General features: G+C 38.1%; 1 pseudogene; it reads right to left on the bottom strand.

Moving 5' to 3' along the window:
* Nucleotides 1-446: 446 nt before the first annotated feature.
* On the bottom strand, nt 447-1,751 carry LOC140854110 (uncharacterized; annotated as a pseudogene).
* Between the last annotated feature and the right edge of the window lie 11,116 nt (nt 1,752-12,867).

Here is a 12,867-nt window from a genome sequence, read left to right as displayed (position 1 = left end):
TGGTTTAGATATCGAAGAATCTTTTATCGAAGAATCTTCAATAAAAATGAACTTCTTTTTCAAATTTTTCAAAAAGCTGTAGTTTTCAGATGAATACCAAAGTTCAGATCAGTAGGATCCCGATCACCTCGGCCCGAAAACTTGTAGCAACACTCCCCTTCCTGGAAACTTCCCGACCAAGTAACATATCCATGCGTGTGCGTGTGTTTCTGCATAGACAACGTCAATACACATTGCATATGCATCTATATAAATACACAAAGATGAGACATTTCTATGAGATACACATGAGAGAGAGAGAGAGAGAGACTTATGAAAGAAGCTATACTATAGATTCCCTTCAACAAAGTAAAAGAGGCAACCAGCATCAAGAGACTGTACAAGGGTAACGAAATATCAAAACAAATCACCTCTGCTTTTTGGATTTTCCAGAGGGCAAAAAAAAAAAAAAAAAAAGCATATCAAAATCGGGAAAGAACATAAGCTCGCACATACAAAATCTATAATCACCCAAAAAAACCAAAAAGTAGAGAAAAGAGATTAATCTACCACCAACACCACAAGCATCATGCAAAAAAATTAGCTATCACCACCGTCACCACTCTTCTATCGTCATCCATTATCTCTTCCAGCTTCGATTCCTTGCTAAAGGATCCATGCTCCCAACGATCCAAGTCTCCTTTGCAATGTCTGTCGAGACCTTGAAGAAGTCAGGGGCATAGCTCATCAGCACCAATCTCTCTCTCTCTTTCTCCTCCTCCTTGATCAATTTGCAGTCGCCTCCTCTCCCTCCAACCACCCTTGGCTGGCGCCGATCGACACCTCATGAGCAATAGAGCGTTTGGAGGTGGTGCAACCTCCTCGAAAGTAGTACCATCTCTCTCTTCTTCTTTCACTTCCTCTACTTCTTTCCCATATCTACGATGTTGGTTCTCTTCTAGAACCATAAACCACTTAGAGAATATATTACTAGAGCCACTGCTGTCCACTTCCTTCTCCTCCTCTTCGTCCTCATCTTCTTCATCGGTGGTGCAGTCTACCGAGCCATGGAACAAGCCGAAGCACCTCATATGGAAGCGGAGTCCCCGGAAGGCTCCGAGGAACTGCATGATTTCCTTCTTGATGCCAAGGGTCTGACGCCAGTTGGTCCTCTTCCGGTGCTTGTGGAGCCTCTCTATGTCCTCCACAAGTGAGAGCCAGTCCTTGCCGCGGCTGCCTCTGGGACTGGGCCGAGACCTCACCTTGATCTGGCCGGCGCAGGTGACCTTGGGAGACGTCGGCTCGGCGATCTCTGAGCTCATGTGCTTGGTCTTGGCCTTGAAGAGGGGGCTGGCCTGGCCCCGGTTGCCGGACCTCGACGACCGGCGCTTGCTGGCCTCTGTGGGCCGAGATGGGCTACAGATGGGCTTTGGCATCAGTGTCAGATGATGTCTAGAGGGAAGGCAGACCAGAAGGTCTGTTGGAGCCCCTCCATTCCCTCCTCCACCTCCTCCTACTCTTCCTTTCATGTCGCTTCCTGTTCCTCCTCCTCCTCCTCCTCTCCCTCTCTCTCTCTCTCTCTCTCTCTCTCTCTCTCTCTCTCTCTCGTTCCTTTAGTTCCCTCTCTTTTGTTTGTGCTGTTGGTTTGGCTACTCTGGCTTTGAGGAAAGGTAGGGTAGTTTAAAATGGAGGAGTATGCCAGCTCTGCCTTCTTCCTTTGGTTCCTATTCTAGTCTTTTTTTGTTGGGAAAAATGAATTCTGCTGCCAGGGTTCTTATTCTCTAGTCTTTCACCACCTTTTGCTTCTCCGACTCTCCTCATCTTTCCTTGGGCTATTGATCACGGGGGAGGGCTCCTTTATGGGTCTCAGCTTTTTGCACCTCAAATTAATAAAGTAAAGTTTGCTGCAATCACTTGTCTCATGGTCCAATCAAAGATCAACTTAGAGTGGGGGAGAACTAAAAAGAGAGCCAAGCTTATATAAGAATTGATGTATTTATAGCCTCCACTGTTGAGGTATATACGTTCTTGAGTTCGCTTGGTAATTAAGTATGAGAAGACTGCAAAGAAATCTTATGGTTTGAAGGAATAGTTTTCTGGTGGTCTGCGATGATTGGAATCACCTTTCCTCAATATCTTTTGGAAGTACATATTTAAACGATTAAAGAGTGCGGCTAGGGTAACCTTGGAGTTAAAATTATGTTAGCCTTATAAACTCAATTTTCAACCTTAAAGAGAGATAAATCCTAATTTTATGTAGAAAAATATCATGTAACAAGTTGATCAACGTCAGACATCAATAAGATGTCACTACATTTATCAAAAATTGATAAAACTATCACTGAAATACTCAAAAAGACCTCCAATAATCATTGTTCAGCCATCCGATGAAACCGAACATGTATTTATCGTACAAGTACCAGTGAGAGATGTTCAAGCCTGCTCGTCAAAAAAAAAAGAAAAAAAAAAAAAAAAAAAAAAAGAGAGATGTACAACAAGCCTACGGGCTAGCTCCTATTTGGTTAACAGAAAAACAGTATAGAAAATCCACAACTGCTAACCAATTCATGATGGATTTTATTCAGCTAAAGCTATTATCATAAACTATATAAGATAAATAGAAAACACATTACCGTTGTTGATTAATTGATGAAACTAATGCTCATATGGTTCAATTGATGGACCATTTGGTTGGTTGGATCAACCTAACACCTTTGTTTTAGATTTGTTCCTAAATTCAATCTTAACACAAAATATCTACAATTTTAAATCTGAGAGTTTCAAACCCGAATTACCAATAGAAAGATGAAGGGAATTGACAATTGAGATTATATGACAAATCTATGCTTTTGCTAAGAAAAGTACCAGCACAAAGAAAATCGAAAAAAAATGAGGCAACAAGTATTCTTGAGCATGTACTTAATTGATCATGCGAAAAAAGTCCGAGACTACGATATGAGTCAAGACTAAAGTAAGGATTGTGATATAAAGCAGTGGCGATCATAACCATTGACGTAGAACGAGAAAATGTCGTGAGTGGGATGCCCACCAAACATGGGAACATTGAGGGAGATATATTCATAAGGAATTGGCTTATTTTTCTCAGAATAAGGACAACATAAGAATGATGTTTGCTTGTGAGAGCGGTTGAATTCATATTAAGCACCTTGTTTAACGTGTGTAGAGGTTAGTCATAAAGCTAAGGCACTCATATTTTCCAATACATGATGTGTAAGGGGGTGATTTGAGAAGCGATATAATGTTCACCACAAAAAAGGGTGTGCAATTATGAAAGGTGTAATGTGATTGAGAGCATGGAGAGAATGCCCCTCCCCACTAATATTCCTTTGGTCGATAGCTAGCAGCTTTGTTGGGGAACCTTCTCAATCGCTACTTTTAGGCCCTTAGAACATGCAAAGGTTTGGAATGGCTATTTTATTATTTCTCTCCTACAACCTTTTGCTTATATTTCATTTGGTTTTTAAATTTGGAGACCGATATTTTATGCTCTCGGAAAAGTGCAATTGGGCCAGAAAGACTCATTTGGGCCAAGCCTGATGGCGAAGTTTGGGTCGGGTTAGGTGATCCTGATCTTAACCCTAATTCTCATCACTACATTGTCTGGTCTACGCTTTCTGAACAGCAAATGTGACAGTTCAATTTTGTTTAGTCATTTCCTTTTTTTATTTATTATCAATTATGGGACATCCTCAATCTGATCAATAGGTCTCATCGCTACAAAATGGGCTTTATGTGTGCCTAAACTATTCAAATCAAATTAATTGTATTAGACTATGAAGAACTGTGCCATAACCATTTTGGATCATGCTGGTATATTGCTAATCTATGCCTATTTTTGGCCTCATTGTTTGCACTAACTGCACCAAATGTAGCTACATTGGACCAAACTATACTGACCTGTGCCACCTAAACTGAGTGGTAATTTGTGCCTCGCTAATCTAGACCTGTATTACATACCTCTGGTTAAGCCTTGTGACAAACTTCACAGGATCCGAGTAGGCCTTTCAATTCCATGAGGGGTGTAGGCCGGAGGTCACAATTCAATAGTTTGGCGGCTCAATCCAGCCATGACTGCTTGTTTACTTGAAATGTCACGTCCCAAATTCGAGACATAATACGGTCATGCTACCGAGGGATAGACCCACGATAACACGAAGCCAAAATTCATCTTCTTAAATATAATAACAAGTGTATCACAAATAAATATAATAATAAAGTTCAATTCAAATATTTAATTAAACCAAAACTAGTTCAGAGCATCTAAATCCAAAGATGAAATAATCCAAGCCTTAAAATTCATAATGACTACAATCCATAAACATAAACTGAATTTCTAGTGCAAAATTTTCAAGTTTGCTTTGCTGATCCCCAAGTCTGGATTCTCTTTCCATCAGTCCTAGCCTTATTTCTCTGTACATGAAAAGAAAATAAAAAAAATATGAGCTACACCAGCTCAGTAAGTAGACTTTCGCTTCCTTACCGGATCAAGCATAAGTTTTCTATGATAATGCATCATTTAGCAAATAACAATTATTATAAAAATAAATATTTCATAGAGCATATAATAAAATAAGTTATAAGCTCATCATGCATGCATAAATCATGTACATTTCACAATTATGAATCGTAAATCATTTTCATCATGTATTCATGTCATGTTTCAAATATTGCTCACAGATATTCGTGCTAAGGTCACTATTATATCCGTGACAGGATCATATTTCTTAATCGATAGAGTTCTTAATTCATGTGCCAACTTTATACCCGCTGGCAGGACCATGTTTCATGTGGATGCTAGCTCCGGATGTCGACCTTTCCGAAGGGATTCATTCATAGCCATCTGAGAGCCTTTGAAATCATTATATCTTTCTTAAAGCATACATATACATAGATGAAAAAATAATAAAATTCATGCTTCATAATCATGCTATTTTCATAAGACATATTCATGAAATCAATGCTCATAATAAAATATACTTTTTCATATCACATATATCGATCCTTATTTTATGAAAAATTATGATTTCATCAATAGCAATTCTTTACATAAAAATATGATCATTTAAAAATAAATAAGGAGCATAAGATCCACTTATCTCGATAGTCCTGGACCTTTTAATCTTCCTTAAAAGAATCGACAGTCCTATTTAAAATATTAAATCATCAATAAATTTTATTTCATATATTTAATAAAATTACATAATATAAGGAAATGATCGATTTGATGATCAGTCCAATAAATCTCTCCCTTCGGCTCTAAACTGATTTAAGGTCATAGATCCCTAGGAGTGGAGAAGATGGCCTAATAGGAGATTCATAGGCTTTTTAGAGAGAGAAAAATTTTTAGAAGAGAGAAAGTAGAGAGAGAAAAGTCTAATTTTAGAGAGAGAAAGACTTTAGAGAGGGATGAGAGAAACTTCTTTCATGTATTATTATTATTATTATTATTTTTTATTATTATCATATTATATAATATATATTTTTTTTTCTTTTCTTTTTTTTTTTTTTTTTTTTTTTTTTTTCTTTCTTTTTCTTTTTCCTTTTCTTTTCTTTTTCTTTTTCTTTTCTTTTTTCCTTTTCTTTTCTTTTTCCCGTGGCCTTCTTTGGCCGAAACAGGGGACCTAGAGGTCCCGCACCTTAAACCAACCGTTCACGACCGCACCTTGCCCGACGGTAGCCGGCGGCAAGGGACGACCTTCCTCCGAGTTCGGAGGGCCAGAGCCAGCGGTCGGCGTGACCGTCAGTGCCTTAAAAATCAGGAAAAGGAGAGGTCGAACAGGGCTTCCCTTTTTCGACGAAATTCGGTGACTCCTGTCGCCGGCAGTCATGCCCACCGGCACGGAAAGAAAGGGAGAGAAGGGAGGAAGAGGAGGAGGGACTTACCACAGCCTCCGATGACCTCCACTGGCGTGAAATCGCGGTGAGCACAAGTCGAGGGCCGCGGCTTCCATCGAAAAACTCGGAGAAGAACTCTGGTGATCGTCGGTGACTGATGGGTCTACTCTTAGAGGAGAGGAGGGGGGTTCTTATAGAGCTCGTCCTAGGATCTTTTAATGGCCCTAGGACTCCGATTCCTGATCGAAACCGGGGAAGGGAAGACTCTGATCGAGAGTCTTCCTCTCTGTTTTTTTTTTATGGGCTTAGTGGGCTTTTGGCCCATCGAGCCGGGTTACAACATTCTACCCTCTTAAAAAAAATTTCGTCTTCGAAATTTAACATACCTTCATTTTTAAATAAGTGTGGATATCTCGTCTTCATATCATCTTCAAGCTCCCATGTGGCCTCTCTCTCTTCATGATTACTCTAATGAATCTTTACATACAAAATGATACGCCGTCTTAGAACTTGCTCTTTTCGATCAATAATTCGGAGGAAAAATTCTTCATAGGTTAGATCTTCATGAACCTGCAATGGCTCATACTTTTTCATACTATTTGGATCAAGTACAAACTTTCTCAGTAGTGAAACGTGAAAGACATTGTACACTTTGGATAAATCTGGTGGTAAGGCTAGTTCGTAAGCAACATCTCCTACTCGATTTAAAATTTAAAAGGTCCAATAAATCGCAGACTCAGCTTGCCATGTCTCTCAAACCTCATGACACCCTTAGTAGGTGATACTTTTAGAAAAACATAATCACCGACTTAAAATTCTAATTCTCTTCTTTTTCTATCTGTCCAACTCTTCTGTCTATCCTGTGCTGCCTTGAGTCTTCTCTTGATTACATAAAATTTGTCTCTAGCATCTTGAACTAACTCGGGACCTATTAATTTCTTTTCACCTACTTCATCCCAATACAGAGGGGATCTACACTTTCTTCCATATAGGGCTTCATAGGGTGCCATCCGGATATTAGAATGAAAATTGTTATTATATGCAAATTCAATCAATGTCATATGATTATCCCAATGTTTTCCAAAATCAAAAGCACAAGCTCTTAACATGTCCTCAAGAGTTTGAATTGTCCTTTCAGATTGGCCATCGGTCTGGGGATGAAATGCAGTACTAAGCCTCAATTCTGTCCCCAAAGTATCTTGAAAACTTTTTCAAAATCTAGATACGAATCGTGGATCTCGATCAGACACAATACTTATTGGAACACCGTGCAGGCGTACAATTCTATCAATATACATCTGGGCTAACTTATCAAGTGGAGTACCAACTCGAAAAGGTAGAAAGTGAGCTGATTTAGTAAGCCGATCAATAATCACCCACACTGCATCATTTTTTCTTGTTGTCCTTGGAAGTCCAGTAACGAAATCCATCGTGATATGCTCCCATTTTCATTCTGGTATCTCTAATGGTCTTAGCAAACCAGCAGGTCTTTGATGTTCGGCTTTCACTTGCTGGCATACTAAGCATTGAGATACAAACCGAGCTATCTCCTGCTTCATTCCATTCCACTAGAAGAGTTATTTTAAATCTCTATACATCTTTGTACTACCAGGATGAAAGAAGAAATGGAATTTATGGGCTTCTTCCAAAATTTTCTTTTTTAGTTCAGAATCTCCTGGTATACATAATTTGTTTCCAAACTTAAGAGTTCCATCTATATGTAGCCTAAACTCAGTTCGTAGCCCTTTCTCCATGTCCTTCTTAAACTGACATAAATGAATATCACTTTGTTGGGCCGCTTTTATCTATTCGATCAATGTTGGTTGTACCATTAAATTTGCTAACACATTCTTAACATCAGTACAATTCACTTCAATTTGTAAATCTTCAAGATCCCTCAGAATTTATTGCTGAAAGGATAGCAGAGTCATCACATTCGCTGAAGACTTCCTACTAAGTGCATCTGCCACCACATTGGCTTTTCCAGGATGATATTTAATATTTAGATCATAATTTTTTAATAGTTCAAGCCACCTTCTTTGCCTCATGTTCAGCTCTTTTTAAGTAAATAAGTATTTCAAGCTTTTATGATCAGTAAAGATTTCACATGATTGTCCATATAAATAGTGTCACCAAATCTTTAAAGCAAAAATAATAGCTGCTAACTTCAAATCATGGGTCGGATAATTCTGCTCATAGGCTTTTAGTTGTCGAGAAGCATAAGCTATGACCTTATCGTTCTGCATCAACACACAACCTAATCCTTTCTTGGAAGCATCACTATAAATGACAAATCCTCCTTTATTAGATGGTAAGGTAAGAACTGAGACAGATATCAATCATTGCTTCAGATCTTGAAAACTCTGCTCACATTCACTGCTCCATTCAAATTTTATTCGTTTCTGAGTTAAGCGGATTAGAGGAATTGCAATTTGAGAAAATCCCTTAACAAATCTTCTATAATAACCAGCCAAGCCTAAGAAGCTTCTAACTTCCGTCATATTAGTCGGATGAGGCCAATTCACCACGGCTTCTATCTTCTTTGGATCGACTGAGATTCCTTCCTTAGATATTACATGGCCGAGGAAGACAACACTATCCAACCAGAACTCGCACTTGTTAAACTTGGCGAAGAGCTTCTCTTTTCTCAAGGTCTAAAACACAATCCTCAAATATTTCTCATGTTCCTCTATATTTTTAGAATAAACTAGGATATCATCAATAAAAACAACAACGAATTGATCCAGATACGGCTTGAAAATCCTGTTCATCATATCCATAAAAGCAGCCAGTGCATTAGTTAGTCCAAAAGGCATTACTAAAAATTCATAATGGCCATACCTAGTCCTAAATGCAGTCTTAGGTACATCTTCATCTCTAATTCTTAATTGATGATAGCCTGATCATAAGTCAATTTTGGAGAAAACTTGTACACCCTGAAGTTGATCAAATAAGTCATCTACTCGAGGAAGAGGATATTTATTCTTTATGGTTATCTTGTTCAACTCCCGATAGTCAATGCATAAACGCATGCTCCCATCTTTCTTTTTCACAAATAACACAGGAGCTCCCCAAGGTGATGTACTTGGTCGAACAAGCTTTTTATTTAAAAGTTCTTGCAGTTGATCCTTTAATTCTCGTAATTCTACGGGAGCCATCTGATAAGGAGGTTTTGAAATAGGTCCGGTTCCTGGGGTGATATCAATTTTAAATTCAACCTCACGCTCTGGGGGCAGTCCGGATAGTTCATCTAGAAAAATATCAGAAAATTTCTTGACAATTGGGATATCATCCAATTTTATTTTTTCCTTCTCGACGTCTACTACATGGGCCAAAAATGCTTTGCATCCTTTCCTTAAAGCTTTTCTTGCGTTCATGATTGAGATAATACCCAAAGATTGCTTTGGTTCCGTATTATGAACTTCGCCTTGAAAGAAGAATTATGGTTCATCCAAAATTTGAAATATCACTCTTTTTTCAAAACAATCAATATGTGCATGGTACGAAGATAACCAATTCATCTCAAGAATAACGTAAAAATCATACATATTTAGCTGAATCAAATCTGCTGCTAATTCTTTTTCTTCTATTTGGATTATACAATTCTTGAAAATAATGTTAGCAACAACAATATTTTTAAAAGGTGTGCTAACATATAATGGTTCATTTAGTTTTCTAAGCACACAATTCAAAGAAGTAGCAAACTTGAGAAATATAAAAGAGTGAGAAGAGCTAGAATCGAATAACACACGAGCATGAATAGAATTGACTGGGATAATACCTGTCACCACTTGATCATTTGCATTGACCTCCTGCTGGTTTAAAGTAAACACTCGTGCATTTCCTTTTTGTTTTTGATCAACTGGTTTGTTAGGTCTAGAGTCATCTCTTTTCTTATTTGGACAATCACGAGCCATATGTCCTTTCTCACCACATAAGAAGCATGCTCCTATCCTCTTGAGACAAGGTCCATTGTGATTTTTTCCACAGTAGGAGCAGGATGAAGATTCTTTCTTCTTATCAGAGTTATTATTTTTAAAATTTTTCTGCTGATCCTTTAGATTTCCTGCTGATCTAGGTCTCTTCTTATCTCCTCTTTCTAGATCTGCTCTTTTCAATTCAGACTCCACTTTCAAAGCTCACTCTAGTACATCCTTGTAGTTATTGAAAATATGAGAAGACAGACGGGATCAAATTCCATATCTTAGACCTTGTTCGAATCTGTTAGCTTTACTCCTTTCGAATTCCATAAGCTGGGGGCAGAAGTGGCCTAGCTCATTAAATTTGTTAGCATATTCTAACATCGTCATATCATCCTTTTGCTTTAAGGCTAGAAACTCATTTTCTTTTACCAATCTCATTGTCCCCGGAAAGTACTGATCATAAAATATCTCTTTGAATTCTTCTCAAGTGAGCTGATCATCATTGTTCCCATAGGCAATTTTTATTGCAGTCCACCAAAACTCGGCATTTCCTTTTAACATAGGAATGGCTAATCGGACCTTCACATTCTCATTCTCAGGGTATTGCAGGGCATCAAACATCTTTTCCATCTCTCGAATCCATGTCTCTGCAGCCATAAGATCAGATCCACCCTCAAATAGAGGTGAGTTGAGCCTTCTGAACCTCTCGTAGTATGACTCCATAGATAATGTCGGTCGAGGAGCAGTCTGTGCCTACTGCTGGATAAACTGAACCACCACTTGACATACACCAGCAATGTCCGCCTGTGTGGCCGATGCATCAGGAGCCTGCTCAACTGGTTGATTGTCAGCTCCCCGCGATGTCAATCTTGCTTCTCTTGTCCAAGCAGCCATATTTGCCAAGGTCTCGCCCTCCCTATCGCTCATCGCTTCCTATTCAAATGCCAACATTATTACGTTATTTTATAACAGAGTTGCAGTACAGTTAATAATTTAAGTCAGAGTCTAACTACGCGTAACCTAACTACCCACTGTTAGGTTTTAAGTTCTACCCTTGATTAAACCTATGGCTCTGATACCATAAAATATCACACCCCAAATCCGGGACATAACACGGCCATGTTACCGAGAGATGGACCCACGATAATACGAAGCCAAAATTTATCTTCTTAAATATAATAACAGGTGTATCGCAAATAAATGTAATAATAAAGTTCAATTCAAATATTTAATTAAACCAAAACTGGTTCAGAGCATCTAAATCCAAAGATGAAATAATTCAAGCCTTAAAATTCATAATGACTACAATCCATAAACATAAACTGAATTCCTAGTACAAAAATTTCCAAGCTTGCTTTGCTGATCCCCAAGCCTGGATTCCCTTTCCATCAGTCCTAGCCTTATTTCTCTGTAAAAGAAAATAAAAAGAATATGAGCTACACCAGCTCAGTAAGTAGACTTTCGCTTCCTTACCGGATCAAGCATAAGTTTTCTATGATAATGTATCATTTAGCAAATAACAATTATTGTAAAAATAAATATTTCATAGAGCATATAATAAAACAAGTTATAAGCTCATCATGCATGCATAAATCATGTATATTTCATAATTATGAATCGTAAATTATTTTCATCACGTATTCATGTCATGTTTCAAATATTGCTCACAGACATTCGTACTAAGGTCACTATTATACCCGTGACAGGGCCATGTTTCTTAATCGACAGATTTCTTAATTCATGTGCCAACTTTATACCCACTGGCAGGGTCATGTTTCGTGCAGATACTAGCTCCGGATGTCGACCTTCCCGAAGGGATTCATTCATAGCTATCTGAGAGCCTTTGAAATCATTATATCTTTAAAGCATACATATACATAGATGGAAAAACAATGAAATTCATATTTCATAATCATGCTATTTTCATAAAACATATTCATGAAATCAATGCTCATAATAAAATATGCTTTTTCATATCACATATGCCGATCCTTATTTTATGAAAAATTATGATTTCATTAATAGTAATTTTTTGCATAAAAACATGATCATTTAAAAAAAATAAATAAGGAGCATAGGATCTACTTACCTCGATCGTCCTGCACCTTTTAATCTTTCTTAAAAGAATCGGACAGTCCTATTTAAAATATTAAATCATCAATAAATTTTATTTCACATATTTAATAAAATTACATAATATAAAGAAATGATCGATTTGATGATCAATCTAATAAATCTCTCTCTTCGGCTCTAAACTGATTTAAAGTCATAGGTCCTTAGGAGTGGAGAAGATGGCCTAATAGGAGATTCATAGGCTTCTTAGAGAGAGAAAATTTTTAGAGAGAGAAAGTAGAGAGAGAAAAAATTCAATTTTAGAGAGAGAAAGACTTTAGAGAGGGATGAGAGAAACTTCTTTCATATGTATTATTATTATTATTTTTTATTATTATTATCATATAAATATATATTTTTCTTTTCTTTTCTTTTTCTTTTTCTTTTTTCCTTTTTCTTTTTTTTTTCTTTTCCTTTTTTTTCCTTTTCTTTCTTTTTTTTTTTTCCTTTCCTTTTCTTTTTCTTTTTCTTTTCTTTTTCCTTTTCCTTTTCTTTTTCTTTTTCTTTTCTTTTTCCTTTTTCTTTTCTTTTCTTTTTCCCGTGACCTTCTTTGGCCGAAACAGGGGACCTAGAGGTCCCCGTACCTTAAACCGGCCGTTTACAACCGCACCTTGTCTGGCAGTGGCCGGCGGCAAGGGACGACCTTCTTTCGAGTTCGGAGGGGCCAGAGCCGACGGTCGGCATGACCGTCGATGCCTTAAAAATCAGAAAAAGGGAGAGGCCGAACAGGGCTTCCCTTTTCCGACGAAATCCGATGACTTTTGTCGCCGGCATCATGTCCACCGGCACGGAAAGGAAGGGAGAGAAGGGAGGAAGAGGAGGAGGGACTTACCACAGCCTCCGATGACCTCCACCGGCGTGAAATCGCGGCGAGCACAAGTCGAGGGGCTGCGGCTTCAATCGGAAAAATCGGAGAAGAACTCTGGCGATCGTCGGTGACTGATGGGTCTACTCTTAGAGGAGAGGAGGGGGTTCTTATAGAGCTCGTCCTAGGATC

The sequence above is a fragment of the Elaeis guineensis genome, chromosome 15 (genome assembly GCF_000442705.2).
Source record: "Elaeis guineensis isolate ETL-2024a chromosome 15, EG11, whole genome shotgun sequence".
Lineage (NCBI taxonomy): Eukaryota > Viridiplantae > Streptophyta > Magnoliopsida > Arecales > Arecaceae > Elaeis > Elaeis guineensis.
Note: the sequence above shows the minus strand (reverse complement) of the source record. Positions and strands in the feature narration are given on the sequence as shown.